Here is a 23346-nt window from a genome sequence, read left to right as displayed (position 1 = left end):
CTAGGGTCCAATTCCACGTGACCTCTATCTGCTGAAATTCCCCTCACAGAATGCTGCAGAAGTGGTATCCTGGGCAATTGTCAACAGAAAAACAATAATCATTCCTCTGGACCTACTAAACTATTCTGAATAGACAAATCACCAACTGACAATACATTTTAACCCAATCCCATCTCATATTGCTGAGAAAGAAAGCAAAGTCTTATATTAAATAAAGTCTTATATTCAAACATTGGCTGCTCCAACTTGCAGCTCAGGGAGCAACAAGAAAATAGGAAAGGGTTATCAACCTCCACTGTTTACTCTATCAGTGTACTCAAGAAGAACTGGAAAGAAAGATTGTTGGACATAGACAGAGACCACCCAGCTGGTCAACTATTTTGACCACCTCAGTGGAAGTTTCCTTCATCCTTCATCTTTCATCCTTTTTATTATTTTATTATTTCTGTGTGTGTGTGTGTGTGTGTGTGTGTGTGTGAATGCTGATTAGAGACATATATATATACATATATGCATACACTTATGTGTTTTTTCTCTAATTTTTAGCATTCTTTAAATGTAATTATCTTTTCATAGCATTGTTTTTTAAAGATTTGGGTTTTTTAGAATGTATATTTTGGTTTGGTTTATATTATTTTCATTTGACTATGTCTCTTTTTTCTCTTTCTCTCCTATCTTCTGCTAGTGGACAAATTTTCAAATTTTATTGTTCTATCAGCCTCTTTCCCAATACCTTGCTTCTTCTAATTTTTCCCCCTTCTTTCATATAAATGTCACCTGCTACATCTCTTATGCATCATGTATGTTCATTTTTTGAAATGGTAAAGTCTTTTCCAACTTCCTAATACATTTCCTATTTCCCATAAATAACTGTATTTTAACATATTTCAGAATTAATTTGTTTACATAGCTCCTGTCCCCACCATTAATGATAATACGATCATTACTGTTGTGGATGATATTGTTGACACTTGCTGTCTGCTTTAAAGCCAGATCTAGTTCATGATTATTGTTTTTCTGTTGACAATTGCTGAACCCACCATTCCTCTTTACTGGTGACAATTAATGTTGATGGCATCGTAATAGGAACTAGGTATTTACTTTAACATTCTGAATTGTTCATTGTTTGCAACTGTTGTTACTATTGTTTTGCCTTATTCTGTGAAGTGCTGACAACCTACAGGGACACAACAGTTTACAAATTTGAGACTCTGCTTCTGAATTTAACATTCCCTGACATTATTTCAACTCAAGAAGTGAGGAAATAAAAACCTCAAACCAACAACAAGAACCAAAGGAGAAACAATCAGAGAGGGAACTCGGGTCCCTCCATTGGCATCTACATATACATCAAATACAGAGAGAAGTCCCACAACTTAGTAAGATAATCACACATAAAAGGACACACATTAATAAAAGATGTAGGGGGATCCACCTCCTACACAAGTCCAAGACCTCTGAAAACATAAGAAAACAGGCAATCTCTGCCCCCTCCAAATCCACAATTTCCCAACAAAGGATCCCACTGATAGGCAAAGTGAATGAAAACCCAGAGAAAGTTTATTAAAAACTGATTATTACAATGTTCAATTAACTAAAAGAAGATCTAAGGAACGAATTAAGAGAGCAATTATAGGAGAGGAAAGTCCACTTTAATAAAGAAATACAAATAGTAAAAAGAAACCAAGCAGAACTCCTATAAATGAAAGACATAATCACTCAAATTTAAAACTCGCTTGAAGCCATCACTAACATATTAGATTGCATAGAAAATAAAACCTCAGCCCTTGAAGACAGAACTTCAAGCACTGAAGATAGGATATGTGATCTTAAGAACACAGAAGGCAACAAAGGAAAAAAAATTATAGAGCATGACCGGAATATACAAGAATTCTGGGACCACTTTAAAAGACCAAACCCAAGAATCATTGGGATAGAAGAGAATGTGAAGACACAAACTAAAGGCATAAAGAAAATTTTCAATTATATATTTATAGAAAACTTTTCCCATATTAGAAACAAGATAAACATCCACATATAGGAGGTTTACAGGACCCCAAACAGACCTAGGCAAATAAGAAGCTCACCTAGACATACAATGAAAATGCTCAACATAGAAAATAAGGAAAGAATATTAAAAACTTCAAGAGAGGGCTCGGGATGTGGCTCAAGCGGTAGCGCGCTCGCCTGGCATGCGTGCGGCCCAGGTTCGATCCTCAGTACCACATACCAACAAAGATGTTGTGTCCGCCAAGAACTAAAAAATAAAAAAATACTAAAAATTCTCTCTCTCTCTCTCTCTCTCTCTCTCTCTCTCTCTCTCTCTCTCTTCTCTCACTCTCTCTTAAAAAAAAAAAACTTCAAGAGAGAAACATCAGGTCACATTTAGAGGCAAACCAATAAGGTTTAATTCTGATTTCTCAGTTCAGATCTTAAAATCAAAAAAAGCCTGGAATGAGATACACCAGGCCATAAAAAATACAGCTGCCAACCAAAGTTATACCCAGCAAAGTTGAATATCAAATTTGAGGGGAAATAAAAATTTTATATAACAAGAATAAACTAAAAAAATTCAAGCCAGCACTACAAAGAATATTCAAAAATAAATTGCACACAGAGAAACTAAAAAAAACAATTCCCCAAACTCCCAAAGGAAGTTCAATAAAATAATTCATTAAATGAGAATCAAGATAGGTTACATATAGCAAAAAAAACAAATTGACAGGAAATCACAAACATATGTCTATACTAACATTCAATGTTAATGTTCTCAAATCCCCAATTAAAACACACAGATTAACAAAATGTATCCCTCCCCCCCAAAAAAAAAGATCCACCAATATTCTGTTTATAAGAGACTCATAGGCAAAGACACCAATAGGCTGAAGGTAAAAGGATGCAAAAAATATTCGATAACTACAGTCCAGGAAAACAAGCTAGAGTAGCTATTCTCATATCCAACAAAGCAGATTTTAAGCCAAAATTAATCAGAAGAGATGAAGAAACTCACTACATCCTAATAAAAGGCAATAATCCAACATGAATATGAAGATATATAATAATAGTAAACATTTTTGCACCAAATGCCAACACATCAAATTTTGTGGGAAAAAATACTCCATGACATTAAATCCCACATACACCCCAACACAATAATATTGGGTAATTTCAATACAACCTTATCACTAATAGTCAAGTCATGAAAACATAAAATCAATAAAGATCTCTCCAACCTAAACAACAGTATAAATTGAATGAGCCTAATGTACATCTTCAGAATATTCTACCTCGAAACAGATGAATTTATCTTCTTCTCAGCTGTCCACAGAACTTTTTTCCAAAAGAGACAATGTTCTAGGCCATAAAACAAATCTTAGCAAATATCAAACAAACAAACAAACAACAAAAAAAAAACAATGTAATCCCAGATAACCTATCAGATCAATAGAATGAAGCTAGAAATCAACAGCAAGAAAAAGAATAGAAACCATATAAACACAAGGAAATTGAACAATACTATTTTAAATGAAGAACAGATCAAAGAATAAATCAGAATAAAAATCAAGAGATTCTTATAAACAAATAAGGTGGGTAAACAACATAGCAAAATCTCTGGGACAGTATGAGAGCAGTTCTAAGAGGTAAATTTATAGCAGTGTATGCCCCTACATTAAATAATTAAAGAGATCCCAAGCAAATACACCTATGCTGCATCTCAAGGCCTATGAAAAAGAAAAACAAACTAACTCCCAAATTAGTAGAAAACAGGAAATAATTAACATCAGAGTAAAAATCAATAAAGTTGAGGCTAAGAAAATAATACACAGGATTAATGTAGTGAAGAGTTGGTTCTTTGAAAAGATAAATAAGATTGATAAAACCTTAGCCAAACTAACCAAAAGAAAGAGCTAGAAGAAGCAAATACACAAGATCAGAGATGAAAAAGGAGATATCACCATGGATACTTCTGAAATCCAGAGAATTATCAGAACCTATTTTTAAAATCTATACTCCAATAAACTGAAAAATCTGGAAGACATTGACAAACTAAGAGTCACATATGACCTACCCAAATTGAATCAGGAAGATATAGAAAACCTAAAAAGACCAATATTAAGTAATGAAATTGAAACAGCGAATAAAAGCCTTCCAAAAAATAAAAGCCCAAGACCTGATGGAGTCTCAGCTGAGTTCTATCAGACTTTTGCTAGAAGAATTAACACCAGTCTTTCTCAAATTATTCTATGAAATTGAAAGAGAGGAAGCATCCTCAAATACATTTTATGAAGCCAGTATAACTCTGATACCAAAACCAGACAAAGATGTTGTTTTAGTCAGCTTTTTTGCTACTGTGACTGAAAGATCCAACCAGAACAATTGTAAAGGAAGTTTCAGAGCTCTCAGTCTACAAACCGCCAGCTCCATTCCTCATGGCTTCAGGTGAGGCAGAACAACATGGCAAAAGTGTATGGCGGAGGGAAGCGGCTCACATAATGATCAGAAAGGAGAGAGAGAGACTCCATTTACTAGATACAAATATATACCCCAAAGCCCCACCCCCAATGCCATACCTTCTCCAGCCACCTACCTTCTCCTACCTACCTTCTGTTTCCAGTCAATTGATCCCATCAGGTGATTAATTTGCTGATTGGGCTAGGCTCTAGTAACCCAATCAGTTCTTTTTAATCATTTATTAAGATTAATCATTAACCTTAATCATTTATTCTCTTAACCTTCTTGCATTGTCTTACACAATTGTCACATTGTCTTACACAATTTTGGGGGACACCTTATATCCAAACCATAACAGATGCATCAAGGAAAGAACACTGAAAACCAATTTCCCTGATGAACATAGATGAAAACATCCTTAATTAAATATTAGCAAACTGTATTAAAAAACATATCAAAAAGATAATACATCATGATGAAGTGGGTTTATTCCAAGGATGCAAGATTGGTTCAACATATGCAAATCAGTGAATGCAATTCTTCACTTAAATAGAATTAAGGACAAAAACCACATGATCATCTCAATAGATGTAGAAAAGGCCTTTGACAAAATCCAATACCAATTGATGTTAAAAACACTGATTGAAGGAATTTACCTCAATATTGTAAAGGCCATTATGACAAACCCAAGGCCAACATCATACTAAATGGAGAAAAATTAAAAACATTTTCTCTGAAATTTGAACAAAACAAGACTGTCTACTCTTACCACTTCTATTCAATATAGTCATCAAAACATTATCCAGAGCAATCAGGGAAGAAAAGGAAATTAAAGGGATACAAGTACATAAAGAAGTCAAACTATGTTTGCTGACGATATGATCCTATATCTAGAATACCCAAAAAACTCCACCAAAAGACCTCTGAGCTTATAAATGAGATTAGCCAAGTAGCAGGATATAATATCAACACCCATAAATCAATAGCTTTTCTATATTCCAACAGTAATCCAGCAAGGGAAGAAGTCAGGAAAGCTGTCCCATTCACAATAACCTAAAACAACAACAACAACATCAAATACTTGGGAATCAATCTAACAAAAGGGATGAAGGACCTCTACAGTTAAAACTATAGAACACTTAAGAAAGAGATTGAAGAAGACCTTAGAAGATGGAAAGATATCCTATATTCTTGGATAGGCAGAATCAATATTATCAAAATGGCCATACTACAACTAAAAAACAATATGCAGATTCAATGCAATCCCCATCAAAATACCAATGATATTCTTCACAGAATTAGAAAATGCAATTCTTAAATTAATTTGGAAGAATAAGAGACCCCCAAAAGACAAAACAACACTAAGCAAGAAAAGCAAAGCAAGAGGTACCATAATACCTGTTCTAAAATTGTAGTATAGAGCTTCAGTAACAAAACATCATGGTATTGGCATCAAAATAGACACAGAAACCAAAGGTACAGAATAGAAGACACAGAAACAATCCACATCGCTATAGCAATCTAATATTTGGCAATGGTGCCAATAAAATATTTTGGAGAGAAGACAGTCTTTTAAACAAATGGTGCTGATAAAACTGGATAGATGAATGTATACAAATGAAATTGGACCCCTCTCTCTCACCCTGAATAAAACTTAAATTTTAAATGAATCAAAGACTTAGGAATTAGACTAGAGACCTTACAACTGCTAGAAGAAAACATAAGTTCAACACTCTGTCTGGCTCTGACTTCCTTAACAAGACTCTCAAAGCACAAGAAATAAAACCAAGAATCAATTAATAAGTGGGAAACCTTCAAAATAAAAAGCTTCTGCACAGCAAAGGAAATGATTAAGACCGTGGAGAGAAAGCCTACAGAATGGGAGAAGATCTTGTCGGTTTACTCCTCTGATAGGGAGTTAATATTCATAATATACAGAGAACACAAAAAACTTAACATCAAAACACACACACACACACACACACACACACACACACACACACACAATGACTAGCCCAATCAAAAAAAATGGGGAAAAATGACTAAACAGAAACTTCTCAAAAGAAGAAACACAAATGGCTAACAAATATAGGAAAAAAATGTTCAACATTTCTAGCAATCATGGAAATGGAAATCAAAATAACACCAAGATTTCATCTCACTCCAGCCAGAATGGCAATGATCAAGAATACGAACATCAATAAATGTTGACAAGGTTGTGGGGGAAAAAGGTACACTTGTGCATTGCTGGTGAAATTGTAGACTAGTAAAATCACTCTGGAAACCAGTATGAAAATTACTCAAAAACTAGAGATGGAACCACCCTATGACGCAGCTCTATTTCATTCCTTGATTTTTCCCCAAAAGATCTAATATCAGCATACTATAGTGAAATGCCGTATCAACCTTTATAGCAGCAAAATTCAAAGTAGCTAAATCATGGAATCAACCCAGATGTCCATCAGTAGAAGAATGGATTAATAATTGTGAAATAACACACACACACACACACACACACACACACACACACACACACACACGGAGTTATACTAGTCCAGCCATAGAAAAGAATGAAATTAAGACATTTGCTGGTAAATGGATGGAAATGGACATCATGCTAAGTGAAATTAGCCAAACTCAGAAACTCAGAGGTCGAATGTTTTCTCTCGCATGTGGAAGCTGGAGTAAAATAAAGGAAAGGGGTAGGAGAGGATAGGATAATATAAAGAGCCAATAAAAGATAAATTAATAGATGAGCAAAATAAAGCCCAGTAGAATAGAAGAAGGAGAATGGAAGAGGGGAGTGAGGGTGGGAGGGAAAAGGGAGAGTCATGAAATAAAATCAATTTCCATGTTTGTGTGAGTTTGTTGGAATGAACACAGTTACTATTGTAACTAAAAAATAAAAAATAAAATTATAATAAAGCTCTAATAAAAAATAAAAGTATAATCCCTGAAATATAATTTCTATGACTATATCAAAGTGGAGATGACAAATTAGTCAGTAAACTAGAAGACAGCTTAATAGAAATGATTAACACTAAAGAAACAATATGGAAAAAAGGTTGAAAAAATAATTAACTGAATCTCAGAAACTTGTGGGACAAAAACAAAACATCTAACATGAATTTATTAGAGCTGAAACAGAAAAGAAAAAAAGGAGGAAGCAAAATATATTTGAAGAAATGACACAAAACTCTCCAAATTTGAAGTAAGACATAAATTTTTAGAATCAAGAAGTTTGATGGACTCCAAATGATAAATCTGGAGAAACAGAGCCTAAGCACATCACAAACTACTGAAAACCAAAGGGGAAAACCTTACACCAAAGTATAATGACACAAGTAACATAGTTCAGATGATTACAGACTTCTATAGAATCAGAAACCATGGTGGCCATAATACAATGGAGTAATATGCTAAAAGAAAAAAAATCAACCCAAAATTCTCGATCCAGTGAAATTTTTTTTGAGAAATGAAGCCAGATTAAAGACATTCCACGTTAGAAAGAAAGAAAGGAAGGAAGGAAGGAAGGAAGGAAGGAAGGAAGGAAGGAAGGAAGGAAGGAAAGAAAGAAAAGAAAAAAGAAAGCCTAAGGGGATTTATCCCCATGGCCCTATGGTACAAGAAATGCTAAAAGAATTTCTTCAAATTGAAAGGAAATTATACCAGATGGAAGCCTGGCTTTTCAGAAGAAGAAAGAGGATGAAAAAGGCTAAATATATGGGTTAAGGTAGAAAACTATTTTTTCTCATAATTTCTTTAAAATATATACAAATTTAAGAAGCAAAAACGAGAACATTTTCTTAATGGGTTTAAAACATAAGTGTAATACAGGGTGCACACATGCCTGTAATCTCAGCAACTAGGAAGGCTGAGGCAGGAGAATGGCAAATTCAAAGCCTGCCTAGGCACTTTAGTGATAGTCTGTCTCACACACAATAAACAATTAAAAGGACTGGGGATGTAGCTCAGTGGCAGAGCACCCCTGAGTTTCATCCCCAGTACTACAAAACAAAGCAAAAGTATGTAGAAGTCATACCTAGAACAGCCATAACATAAAGAATGGTGGGAATGGGGGTAAATATACCTAAATTGCTGTAAGACACTATATTAACAGTAATTAAATTGTGAAAAATTTAAGCATGTATATATGTGATACCTAAAGCAATTACTAAAATTTAGGAAGAGGTATGGTTGAAAAGCTAACATATTAAAATGAAAATCTAAAAACTATTTAAATTATTTGAAAAAACCTAGGAAAGGAGAACAGAGAAAGAGAAAAACTGAGATGACAAATGGAAAAATTAATAAAATGGTAGCTATAAATCCAACTGTATCAATAACTACAGTAAGTGTAAATAAACCAAAGATTCCAATGAAAAAAATAATGATAATCAGAACAAGCTAAATAGCAGGACTAACCATCAATTGATTATAAGAAATGTTCTTTAAATATGAAGCTGTACTTTAAATATAAAGCTAAGGTTACATACACACAAACACATTCACTAATGGAATCAGTGTCAAAAAATTGAATCTCAAATATATGTCAATTTATTTTCAATGAAATTGCAATAGCAGTTCAATAGGGAAAGGAAAATCCACAAACACTGATGGAGAAACTGGATATCCATATGAAAACAACAACAGCAAAAGAACATCTACTTTTGCTTCATATAATACATAAAATTAAATAAAATGCACGAGGGACTCAAAAATAAGCCTAAAGCTCTAAAATTACTAGAAAATAAAATAGAAAATTTTTTTTGTCAATTTGAGGTAGGCAGAGATTTGTCAGAACACAAAACGTATTAAAAAAATGAGAGAAAAAATTTTGTGAATTGGACTTCATCAAAATGAAATATTTGCTTTTTGGAAGACACTATTGAAGAAAGTGAAAGGCAAGCCACGGAATAGGAGAAAATATTCTCTATCATATATCTGATATATGACTGACTGGTATTCAGAATAAATATTCAACAATGAGAAGACAACTCAATAACATCTCACAAAAGTTATCTTAAGTAAATGATAAGATGCTTAATTATTATCAGAGAAATGCAAATAAAACCATGACAAGATACCACAACAAATATTATAAATGGTGCAGTGAAAAAGACTGGCAATAGAAAGTGTTGGCATGGTGGAACATTAACTGGGACTTTTAGACATTAGAGACAGGAATGGAGAATGGTACAGCCATTTTGGAAAATACAGAATTTTCTTTAAAACGCAGTCATTTGCTATCATATAGTCTATTCATCCTATTCCAAGGTACAAACACAAGAAAAATGAAAACATATGTCCACATAAAATCTTTTACAAAAACATTTATAGAAGTTTTATTCACAATAACCCCAAGTTGGGGGAAACCCTAATACCCATCAATCAGTGAATAAATAAACAAAATGTAATATATCCATACAAAGACTTCACTACTCAGCAATACCACTGAACTATAGTAAACAATATTCAGCAAAAGAAATAAATTGCTGATGCACAAAACAATAGGAATGGATCTGAAAATAATTAGGCTGAGTGAAAGAAACAGACACAAAAGGGTATTGATATATGACTCCATTTACATAAAATGCAAACTATACCATAGTAATAAAAAGCATATGAGTGGTTGGCGGGGGCTATGGACAGATAGAAAATTTGACTATAAAAGAAAGGAGGAATCTTGGGGGTTCTGTTGTATTTTTTTATTCAAGTGGTGATTTTTCATATATATACAATTGTCATAACTCTTTGAATTGTATATTTTAAATACGTGTAGTTTGTTATACATAAATTACTTATCAATGCAATTTATGAGAAAAAATAGAAAGGCCTTTTTCATATACATCTTCTTAGCTGAAATTCATTTTTCACTGAGTAGTAACTTTAATCCAGAGGTTCTGGTTCTGCCTTCTGAAATCATGCCTACAAAAGCACAAAGAAAAATATTTATTCCATTACAAGAGTCCCTCAAATATCAGAAAAGAGCCAGTTATTTACTGAGTATTTTCTTGTCCAAATTATATACTGTTCCTCTCTAGTCTCCTAGCCTGTTTCTATAAGATATTCTTAAGTCCTAGGTTCCTTAACCTTCCTATTTTCTCATCTTTGAACATGCTTTAGTTTGTCATCATTCCTTGTAAAATGAATCATCCAAAACTGAATGCAATACTCTAATGTTATTTGCTAAGTCTTATTCAATGGAAATAGTGTGGTTTGTAGAAAGAGCAGGGGACCAGCCAGGTGCAGTGACACATGCATATAATTTCAGCAGATAGGCTGAGGCAGGAGGATCACAGTTCAAGGCAAGTAAGGGAGACCTTGTGTCAAAAATGAAAAAGGAAAAGGACTTGTGAAGTAGCTCAGTTGTAAAATTCTCTGGGTTCATTCCCCAGTGCCAAACAAACAGACAGACAGACCAGGTATAGTGTAATTTGAGTTCTCTGTCTCTGCCTTTGACTAGTTTTTTTTTTTTTAAACAAAGCAATCATTCCAGATTTTTCAGAATTTTAAAAGAGTTGAAATTATTTGTTTGAACTAAGATTATTTTATTCATTTTTCCCATCCAGAAATGAAAGTATAGATAAGAAACATCTGAGAAACTTTCTCAATTAGGAAACAAAATCAACTGAGATATGTTGTTTATAAGTGACTGAGGCTTAAAAATTCTTTTTGTGACTTGAAAAGAATTATTTAGCTTTGTATTAGATTTGCTTGGAGTGATATACATTTTTCCATTTGCATGTGGATCAATACCACTAACTTTTGCTGTTGGAGATTTTTCCAGTTATGAGAGTGCTTAAGACTATAAGAACAGACACTACATGCTTGGTCTTGGCCAAAAGGCTGAGAAATGGTCCAATCATGTGCTTTAGACCATGCAGATTTGTGACTTGCTATGCAGCATCTGTGAGTTGGAAAAATTCAAAACATATGGGAGCTCAGATGTTAGGTTGGGAGAAATAAAATATTTAAAAATTTCAGAGCTATTTAGAGTATGCTATGCTATATATATTTTTATGTGATTTGTGTATAGGAATGTATTGGGAAGGATGCCACTTGGAAGTTAAGTCAAAAGGAAAAAATATATTTTATACTTTAGTTCTACTCCAGATAACAATAGGTGTTGCAAATAAAGTGTGAATTTGTTCAGAGCCAGAGATTTTAAAAGTATACTTTTTTCTAATTGCAACATTTAAACAACAACAAAAATCAATGTCCACATCTGTTCAAGGGAAATGTTATAATTTGTAGAAGGAGCTGGAGATCAGGTCTAGGGAAGTTTATACACAAAGTCATTATGTTAGATATCAAATATTTATGTCTAGGATATTTCCCAATTTGGGGAATATTTCAGTTAAATCTTAAAAATGGTATTTTTACATTGGGAAAAAATGTTTAAACTCACTAAATGAGTTATCCTATAGGCTATAAGCCAAAACTTCCCCCAAATAGCTTGTGATACAAAGCATTCTGCTGGAAAAAGAGGTTTCCTATTAGTTACTTGCTCATTCCTATATGTGTTGAATCAACAGAAAGTGTCGACACAGGTTGTGGAATTTTTCAGGACTTATTTTTAGAGATACTGCTGTAATTTTTTTCAAGGATAGCATGTTTTAAATGTACTGTTAAGTAAAAAACATAAAAAAATACCTAAATAAAGTTCCTACTATTCAATGACACCTTATAATTTGATACTTATTCATGAGTATCTGAAATTTTTCTAATAATACATATTAAATTATTTCATTAATGTATTAATAACTCTCTTACTTGTTTTCTGGACTTACAGGGATTTTATTTCAGATCAGGTCTCCTTGTATTCTTTTAAATTCTAAGCCTTCACTTTTTGGGATGTGTTCCTAGCCCGAACACTTTCACTTGGACTTACTTTAGCCCACACTGTTCTAGGTACTAATGGAAGGACAATATTCCTTCTGCTTGAATATATAATCCATTCTCTACCAGTTGTCTACTGCATTCTTCCCTCATAACACACACATATATATACACTATATATAATCTCTCATTCATTCACTCAGGCATGCACACACATACACCATTCATGTGAATTCTCAGGCATGTGAATTTTCCCACATTCAGTAAATGAGCAAATGCTTATAAAAGGTTGAATGATATCTCAATTTTTTGTGACAGTGGTGTTTCCTAGGCTGTTAATCTGATATACACAACATAAGATAACAATATAGAGAACTCTTTCCCCACCAAAGACAAATTATTACTCTGAGACCATTTTGTTGGAATCCTAGTTTCTCTGACATATCCCATTGACAAGAGGACAGACCCTCTTGTCTCCTAGCTGACAACTGGGGGAATGGACTTGATGAACTGTCACCTTTAGTAATATGCCCTATTAACCACTGGAAATAGCATGTGCCTTTCATAAGCCAGGTTCACCTTCCAAAGATGATTTCATATCCTAGTTGTTGTCTACAATTCTAGAGCTGTATGTTAGCTTTTCATGGTTGTGACCTACATACCTGACAAGAAAAACTCAGAAGAGGACAGATTTATTGTGGTTCATGGTCTCAGAGGATTCAGTCCATGGTTGGCCACCTTCATTTCTCTGGGCCTGAAGTACAGAATACTATGGTGGAAGGGCATGGCAAAGGATATCTGCTTAGCTCATCTCATGGCAATCAGGAAATAAGGAGAGGGGCTAGGGACAAGATTAACCTTTCAGGCCACACCCCTAGTGACTTACTTCCTTCAAGTAGGCTCTACATCCTAATATCCAGTTGTCAATGGATTGGTTAATCAACAAATGAAGTCATGATTCAGTCATTGCCCCCAAACCCACCTCTGAATCTATTTGCATTGGGAAGATGCTTTCATACATGAGCTTTTGGGAGACATTCCAGATCCATACTATAAGAAGCTATCCTTTAACCTTGGTGACACTTCATCTGCCTGTTTGAGCTAGGTGCTTTCTAAGGGTAGTGGATCTCTCCTAAGCAAGATGCTTGATGTTGGAAGCCTTAAGGGTAGGCCCAGGTAATGTCTGTGAGCATGGCTTAAATGCTTCTGCTCCACTGCTTCACATTCAGCTCTTTGCTTCCTGGATGTCAGTGCCTCTTCCTTAGGTTGCCTACAACTTTTAGGTGCCTAACTTAAGCACTGAGATGTTTTTATTCCTTCTAAAATTTCCCTCAAGAAAGATATTTCATGTTCTTAGGACTGGCAGGAGCCATGAACAGCCATAATTTTTAAAGTAAATATTCAAATTTAGCCCCCTTCCTTCTCTGGTGATAATCAATAGTGGAGGCTGTTGTGAGAAAACCGATGTGTCTATTTTCTTTGGCTTTAGACTCACGGCAGATATGGACACAACACTCTCAACATTGTTTCAAGGATCATCCAAAATGTTAAAATACATGCTATTATATGTACTGTGCTTTCTCAATGCTTTGACAAAATTAAACATAAGATAACCCATGGTTAAAAGCATTGTAAGTCAACATAGATCACAAATGAATAATGATCTGCCAGTTGCAATAGTATCTCTCACTACCCTCCCTCCCTTCCTGGAAAGGATTCTAGGCAAATGTATTATTCCTGCTTCTTCATGACATTTCTCATTTTTTATTCTGTTCACATCTTAATCTGTCCAATATCATAACTGGTTATTTATAACACAACAAGATCTCTTAATATAATCTCTAGAAACTATCTTATTTCTAAATAATATGTGGACAATATTAAATAACCCTTGATCATATTATTTCAAGATCCTGCCAATTATATTTTTGCCTTAAGATAAAGACAGAACAAAAATGCCGGTTTAAAAAATCTGATTCCTGACATTTAAATATCTTTAAAATGCCTTTTAGTGGCTTTTGAAAGTTTTTTCAAGTAATCTTTTTACAGATATAATGTGTTCCATGTTTAATTTTGACAATCTTATATAAGATCAGAAGATTCTGAATGTCAGAATCTTGTAAGAGTCAGCTGAGGTCTATTCCATTCAGGTTCTAACCACCTGAAGGAATGTGTTAATTCTTATTTATCTAAGGACTTTAAAATGGTAATGAAAGAATTTATTAAGAATGGCTAAACCTAGTGTATTCTGCAATGAGAAGTGTGTACATACTACACAGACTTCAATACAACTAACCATAGAAGACATTCACTGGTTACCACTTTCCACTTACCCCTCCTGAAGGAACTGGTATTGTTTTTAACTAGAAAATGATTTTATTTCCCAAGTTTGACCTTTCTCTCCCGGGATATATGTTTCTTACTTCAGGATTTTGTGTTACCACATTTTGGACTCTATTTATATAATCAAGTACAAAGAACAATGATTGAATACTAACTAAATCTTTATCAACTGACTTATAATACATTTTTTGCTATCTGGGAACCCTGTCTGGAAGTCCTATTAGAACGAACATGCTTGGCTTTGAAGAAGAGAGATATTTTAAATTCATTTTGCAGGAGTAATAAATTTGTTTTATCTGAAAAACATTTCTCTAAAGTAATTGTTTCACCTTTTGGTGATGCTCATAACTCAAAAGTTAAGAAATGTCAAATTTTCTTTTTTAATACTTTTATTAGTGCATTATGGTTGTACATAATAGTTGGGTTCATTGTGATATACTCATGCATGTACAAAGTTTAATTTGGTCCATTTTAGTCCTCATGACTCTTTTTTCCATTCCTCCCCTTATACCCTTTCCTCTTTTCTAGTAGTCTTCCTTATATTTATTCATTTTTAATTGGTGCTTTATAGATATACATAAAGGTGAAATTCACTGCAGTATATTTATACATGCATATAGTGTAATTTTGACAAATTAATTCCACATATCTTCTCCTTTCCCTATCTTTATAGCTCCCCTGCAGTCTCCTTTTTCTATTCCACTGGTCTTCTTCCCTCTATTCTATGAGATCTGATTACCCTACCATCTTAATTTCCCTCTTACTTTGCTATAGCTTCCACATATTAGACAAAATATTTGACCTTTGATTTTCAGAGTATGGTTTATTTCACTTAGCATGATTCTCTCCATTTCCATCTATTTACCAGCAAATGTCATAATTTCATTTTTCTTTATGGCTGAGTAAAACTCCTTTGGGTACATATACCCCATTTTCTTAATCCATTCACCAATTGAAGGGAATTTGGGATGGGTCTATAATTTGGCCATTTTATTTTTTAAAATTTTTTTTTTATTGGTTGTTCACAACATTACAAAGCTCTTGACATATCATATTTCATACATTAGATTGAAGTGGGTTATGAACTCCCAATTTTTACCCCAAATGCAGATTGCAGAATCACGTCGGTTACTTGGCCGTTTTAAATTGTGCTGCTGTAAAAATTGATGTGCCTGTATCACTATAGTATGCTGATTTTAGTTCTGTTGGATAGATATTGAGGAATTGAATATCTGGGTCATACGGTGGTGCCATTCCTAGTTTTTTTAAACAATCTTCTTAAATTTTTTATAATTTTGTTTTATTTATTTTTATTACTTTTATGTGGTACTGAGGATCAAGCCCTGTGCCTCATCCTTGCTAAGCAAGTGCTCTACCACTGAGTTACAACCCCAGCCCCCATTCCTAGCTTTTTTTTTCTTTTATGAATCTCCATACTGTTTTCCAGAGTGGTTGTATTAATTTGCAGTCCCACCTGCAATGTATGCATGTACCATTTCCCCCAAATCTTTGTGTTCTTGATAATTGCCTTTCTGACTGGAGTAAGATGAAATTTCAATGTAGTTTTTATTTGTATTTCTCTGATTGCTAGAGATGTTGAACGTTTTTTCATGTTTACTGGCCATCTGTATTTCTTCTTTAGAGAAATGTGTATTTAGTTCTTTAGCTCTTTTATTGATTGGGTTATTTGGTTTATGGCATTAAGCTTTTTGAATTCTTTCTATATTCTGGATATTGATCCCCTGTGAGAGCAATAGTTGGCAAAGATTTTCTCCTGTTCTATAGGCTCTCTCTTCACACTCTCCTTTCCTTTGCTGTGCTGAAGCTTTTCAATTTGATGCTGTCCCACTTGTTGATTCTTGGTTTTATTTCTTGAGCTTTACGAGTCTTTTTAAGGAAGTCACATCTGTGCCATGTATTGACCCTATGTTTTCATCTAAACATTCAAAGTTTCTAGTCTAATTCCTAAGTCTTTGATTGACTTTGATTTGACTTTTGTGCAGGGTGAGAAATAGGGAACTAGTTTCATTCTTCTACATATTGGATATCCAATTTTCTTTCCTTGATGTGTCTTTGTTAAAAAGGCTGTCTTTTCTCCAACATATATTTTTATCACCTTTGTCAAGTATCAGATAGTTGAAATTATATGTATTTGTCTCTGTGTCTTCTGTTCCACTGGTCTTCATGTCTTTTTGATGCCAATACCATGCTGTTTTTGTTACTATGGCTCTAATATAATTGGAGATCAGGTATTTTTAAAAAATATTTATATTTTAGTTTTAGGTGGACACAATATCCTCATTCCGTCCTTACATGATGCCAAGAATCGAACCCAGTGCCTCACGCATGCTAGGCAAGTGCACCACCACTTGAGCCACATCTCCAGCCCCAGGAGATCAGGTATTTTAATGTCTGCATCATTGCCATTCTTGCTCAAGGTTACTTTGGTTATTGAGGGTCTTTCATTCTTCTGAATGAATTTTATGACTTTTTTTTCTGGTTCTGTGAAGAATATTATTGGTATTTTGATGAGGATTGCCCTGAATCTGTATAATGCTTCTTTTAGTATGGCCATTAACTAAATATTAATTCTGCCATCCAAGAACATGAGAGGTCTTTCCATCTTCTAAGATCTTCAGTTTCTCTCTTCAGTGTTCTATAGTTTTCATTGTAAAGGTATTTCACTTCCTTGGTTAGATTAATTCACACATATTTTAATTTTCTGATGTTATTGTGAATGGGATAGTTTTCCTGATCCTTTTTCGGCAGAATCACTATTGGAGTGAAGGAAAGTTATTGCTTAATGAATGTTGATCTTGTATCTGCTACTTTGCTGAATTTATAAGCTCTAGAAAGTGTTCTTGTGAAGTCTTTTGGGTCTCCTAGATATAGAATCATGTCATCAGCAAACAGAGATAATTTGACTTCTTCTTTTCCTATTTGTATGACTTTAACTTTCTTCTCTTGACAGATTGCTCTGGCTAGAATTTCAAGAAGAATATTGAATAGGAGTGGTGAGAATGGACAGCCTTGTCTTGTTCCTGATTTTAGAGGAAATGCTTTCAGTTTTTCTCCATCCAGTAAGATGTTGGCTTTGGGTTTGTCATATATAACCTTTATAATATTGAGGAAAGTTTCTTCTAGCCTTAGTTTCTCCAGTGTTTTTAAACACGAATGGGTGCTAGATTTTGTCAAAGATCTTTCCTGTAACTATTGAGATGATCATATGATTTTTTCCTTAATTCCATTTATGTGGGATGAATTATTTTATTGATTTGCATATGTTTAATTAACCTTGCATCCCTGGGATGATACTCACTTGATCATGATGTATCATCTTCTTAATGTGTTTGTAAATGCTAGTATTTTATTAAGGATTTTTGCATTTATGCTCATCAGGGATATTGCTCTATAGTATTCTTTCTTGGATGTGTCTTTGTCTGTTTTGGTATCACAGTTACACTGGCTTCACAGAATGTATTTGAAAGTGTTCCCTCCCTTTCAGTTTCATGGAATAATATGAGGAAGACTGGTATTAGTTCTTCTTTAAAGGTCTGGTAGAACTCAGCTGAGAATCCATCCAGTCATTGTTTTTTTTTGGGGGGGCGGTTAATTGATGTTTCAATTTCATTGCTTGATATTAGTCAGTTTAGGTTGTCTCTATCTTCCTGGTTTCATCTGGCCAGATCATAGGTGTATAGAAATTTGTCAATAGCTTCTAGATTTATAAATTTTCAAAATAGTTTCTAATGATCCTCTGGATTTCAGAAGTGTCTATGGGGTTATCTCCTTTTTCATCTCTAATATTGTAAATTTGGGTCTTCTTTCTCTTTCAAATTATTTGGCTAATGGTTTATCAATCTTGTTTATCTTTTCAAAGAACCAGCTCTTTGTTGCATCAATCCTGTGTATTGTTTTTCTTTTTTATCCTCAGAGCTAATTTTTTTAAAATTTTGCTTCTCATCTTAATTATTTCCTGTCTTCTGCTGATTTGGGCATTAGTTTGTCCTTTATTTTCTAAAGCCTTGTTGTGTAGTATTAGATTATTTACTTGGGATCTCTTTACTTTTTAATGTAGAGATTCAATGCTATAAACTCTCCTCTTATAATATCTCATTACAGGCCCTCCTTAATTTTAAAATTTGATTTGAGAAGTCAGAAGTAAGCCTTATTGGTTTGCCTCTAAATGCAATCTGACATTTTTTTCTCACAGCTTTTAATATTCTTTTCTTATATTCTGTATTAGGCATTTTGATTATAATGTGTCTTGAAGAAAATCCTTTTTGATTTTGTCTTTTTGGGGGTTCTTTTTACACAGGAGGAGTAAATATTTTTTCCTGAAGAAAAAAATTAAAATGAGATTTCCTGAAATATAGGTATGAGGTCTTGTGCAACACCATTAAACATTCTCTTTAATAGCTGAAAGTTAGGAAGCTATTTTCTAATCAATGCAGTCTGTTATATTTTTTTGGTTACATAGCTGCTTATTGAATTTTTCCCTAAAGACCAATTATCCCTGGATTTGTGCTTCATTCCGTCATCCTTTTGCTTTTTGAGCATCTACTAAATGCATAGATAGCATTGGACTCTTCCACACAGAATTGTGTATAACTCCCTAAACTTCTTTTTCCTTCCAAGAATTCCATCCTCAAAAGAACTACCATTATTTCCTTTATTCTTTAATTTTCTCAGGTATTAGTGATACAGTTTTCAGTTTCTTCTCAAATGATTGCCTAACCTTTTCTTATCCAAGTCTGATAATATATAAAGCAACATATTTTGGCTCTCACCCACAAAAATAGTTCTACGTCTTCAACATTTCATAGTTCCTGCTTCTTTAGAGTCACCAATTTTAGTGTTTCCATATCAACTCCTTCTAAATAGTTGGAATTTAAAAGAAGATTACAGAGAAACATTTGATGATGTTGGATATATGTTCTAGAAATCATGGCATCAATTGCATTAGCCAAAAACTGTCTTTCTCAGTGTCATTAACACCTATTATTTGTCTTTTAAACTCCTCTAGTCTAGCAATTAAAGAAATGCAAATTAAATTTACACTGAGATTTTATCTCACTCCAGTCAGAATGGCAATTATCAAGAATACAAGTGAGAATCTTTTCTCACTGTTTTTGGTGCCTTTGTCTAGTATGAAATAACTGTATTTATGTGGGTTGATCTCTGTGTCTTCTATTCTGTATCATTGATCTATATACCCATTTAGAAGCCAATACTATACCATTTTTGTTACTATAGCTTTGTAGTATAGTTTAAGGTCTGGTATTTTGATGCCTTCTGCTTCACTCTTTGCTAAGGATTGCTTTGGTTATTCTGGTAAATAGACTAAAGAACTGAACAGACACTTCTCAGCAGAAGATATGTAATTGATTGACAAACATATAAAAAAAGTGTTCAACATCTCTAGTAATTAGAAAAATGCAAATTAAAACTGCTCTAAGATTTCATCTCACACCAGTCAGAAGGCCGTTATCAAGAATACAATCAACAATAAGTGTTGGCAAGAATGTGGGGGAAAAGGCACACTCATACATTGCTGGTGTGAAATTTTTGGTGCAACCAATCTGGAAAGCAGTATGAAGATTCCTTGGAAACTTGGAATGGAACCACCATTTGACCCAGTTATCCCACTCTTCAGTCTATACCCAAAGGACTTAAAAACAGCATATTATAGTAATGTACCTCAATTCACAATAGCTAAACTGTGGAAGCAAACTAGATGCCCTTCAGCAGATGAATGGATATCAAGAAGCTGTGGTATATATACACAATGAAATATTACTCAGCATTAAAAGAGAATAAAATTATGGCATTTGCAGGTAAATAGATGGAGCTGGAGAATATAATGCTGAGTGAAATTATCCAATCCCCTAAAAACAGAGACTGAATATTCTTTCTGATAAGTGACTGCTGATCCATAAGCGGGTGGGGTGGGGGGAGGTATGGGAAAAATGGAGGAACTGTGATTGGGCAAAGGGGATGGAGGCGAATGGAGGGGGCATGGGGGCAGGAAAGATGATGAAATGAGATGGACCTCATTATGCTAGGTAAATGTGTTACTGCACACATGGTGTGATGCTACATCATGTACAACCAGAGAAATAAAAAGTTGTGCTGCAATTATGCATAATTAATCAAAATGCATTCTGCTATTATATATACCTAATTAGAATAAATAAATTAATTAATTAAAAAAGAATACAAGTGACAATAAGTGTTGGCAAGCATGTGGGGAAAAATATATAATCATAAATTGCTGGTGGGAATGACAATTGGTGCAACCACTGTGGAAGCAGTATGGAGAATTCTTAGAAAACTTGTAATGGAACTACCATTTTACCCAGTTATCCCACTCCTCAGCATATACCCAAAGGACTTAAAATCAGCACACTTCAGTGATACAGCCACATCAATGTTTATAACAGCTCAATTCACAATAGCTAAGCTATGGAACCAAACTAGGTGCCCTTCAACAGATGAATGGATAAACAAAATGTGGTACACATACACAATGGAATATTACTCAGCCATAAAGAAGGAAATAGTGTCACTTGCTGGTAAACGGATGGAACTGGAGACTGTCATATTAAATGAGATAAGCCAATTCCAAAAATAACAAAGGCCTAATGTTCTCTCTGATATAAGGATATAGACTCACAATGTAGGGAGGAAGGAAGATTGGAGTGGAGGTTCACCAGATTGGACAGTGGGGAGGTGGAAGTAAGGGAGTGTGGATGAGAATGGCAAAGACAGAATGAATCAGACATAACTTTCCTATGTTCATATATGAATACACGACCAGTGTAACTCCACATCATGTACAACCACAAAAATGGGAAGTTATACTCCAAGTATGTATGTCAAAAATACATCGTACTGTCATATATAACTAAAAAGAACAAATACAAAATTTAAAAAATAAACTAGTCTTTCTGGAAATTATATATTGCCCTCCATTTTTATTTAAAATGGGGTCCTCCCTTAACTCTAGTCCACATGGATCTACTTTGTTGATTCATGATGATCCTACCTCCCCTTGCATTGATCTAAACATAAGAGCTTAATCTATAAAACTCTTGAGAAAAAAACCCTGGATAAATCTTTTTAATTTTGGATTTCACAACAACTTCATGAATATATCACTAAAATCAGGGCAACAATAGAAAAACAGATAAATTTGACTTTATCAGAATTAAGAACTTTAATGCACCAAAGTATACTATCATAAAAGTATCATAAAAGACAATCTATTGAATAGGAGAAAAGATTGCAAATACATACACACACACACACACACACACACACACACACATTTACAGATTCGCTGAGGGCAGACTTTACAGTGCACTGCAGTGATGGACCCCACCCCACTGTCTGGCAGAGGTCCCTCCCAACTGGCAGCACATCTCTATCCCACCAGGAGCCCCCACAACCCTAACACCCAGCAGTCCACTCCCCACCTAGTGGGACTCATGGCCTGATGATTCCTCTTGTATGAGGAACTTAGAATATCCAAGCTCAAAGACATGCAAAGTAGAATAGAGGTTGCTAGGAGTTGGAGGGGAGGAAAGGAAAAAGGAGTTCTTGTTTAATGAGTACTAAGTTCTTGTGGAGGATGATGAAAAACTTTAGGTATAGATAATGGTGATGGTTATACATCAGTATGAATGTATTCAAAGTCATTGAATTATAAACTTATGAATAGTAGAAATTATAAATACTATGCATATTTTACCACAATTTAAAAAGGAAGGAAAGGAGGGAGGGAGGAAGGGAGAGAAGATGAGGGGAAGGAAGGAAGGAAAGAAGGAAAAAGAAAGCTCTTTAGGTAGAAGCAGAGGCAGAAGGAGCCCTTTGTTCTTGACCATAAGAGTCTAGAATAGTCAGACTCTCTGTCTTGCTAAGCTGCAAGGCAGAAGGAGGAATCAGTCTTGGTTAAAATACTAGACTCTTGCCTTTCCTGCTGAACTTTCATAGATTTTGTTTTTTCCTTGAACAGACCGATTTTTTTTTTTTTCTGTTTGCTCCTATGACCATTTCCAGAGGACATGACTAGTTGTTTCTATAATTTCACCAGTTTCACTGGGGAATGAATTAGCAGAGCTCCTCACTCAGAAGTTGATATGTATGACTTTTTATTTCAAATGTTAAGTTATTCTATTTAATTTGGAGAATAGTTATAGCATTGATTGTAAAATTAAATCTTTAGGATTAAAATGTTCTCTTGAGAAATGTGGCAGCATGGCTAAAAACAAGACAATATCCCCAAAATGGGATTTTGAGTAATCAATGTCCTGATGTTTCCTTTTAAAAACTAAACCTTTCATACTTGTATGAAGTTATTTTAGGGGAAAGGCAAGGCTCTGTAGCATTCCTAGTACATTCTTGAATAAATGATTGGATTTGTTTATGAACATGGTACCATTTGCTACTGTGTGCTTTGACGATAGGTTTCTCTGTACTAGCCTGTTGCTGAATCCCTTAATTTATCACAGATGCTGTTTTAGTTTGGGTTGCTACAACAAAATACCATAGAATAGGTGGCTTAAATAATTTATTTCTCACAGTTCTGAAGACTGAAAAGTGCAAGATGACTGTGCGGGCAGATCTAGTGTCTGCTGAGGGTTTCCTTTCTGACTCTCTTTACATTCTCATAAGGGGGGAAAAGAACAAGTTGAGTCTCTGGCCTCT

Source organism: Ictidomys tridecemlineatus, chromosome 11 (genome assembly GCF_052094955.1).
Source record: "Ictidomys tridecemlineatus isolate mIctTri1 chromosome 11, mIctTri1.hap1, whole genome shotgun sequence".
Lineage (NCBI taxonomy): Eukaryota > Metazoa > Chordata > Mammalia > Rodentia > Sciuridae > Ictidomys > Ictidomys tridecemlineatus.
The sequence above is the reverse complement of the archived record's forward strand: the minus strand, read 5'-3'. Positions refer to the sequence as shown.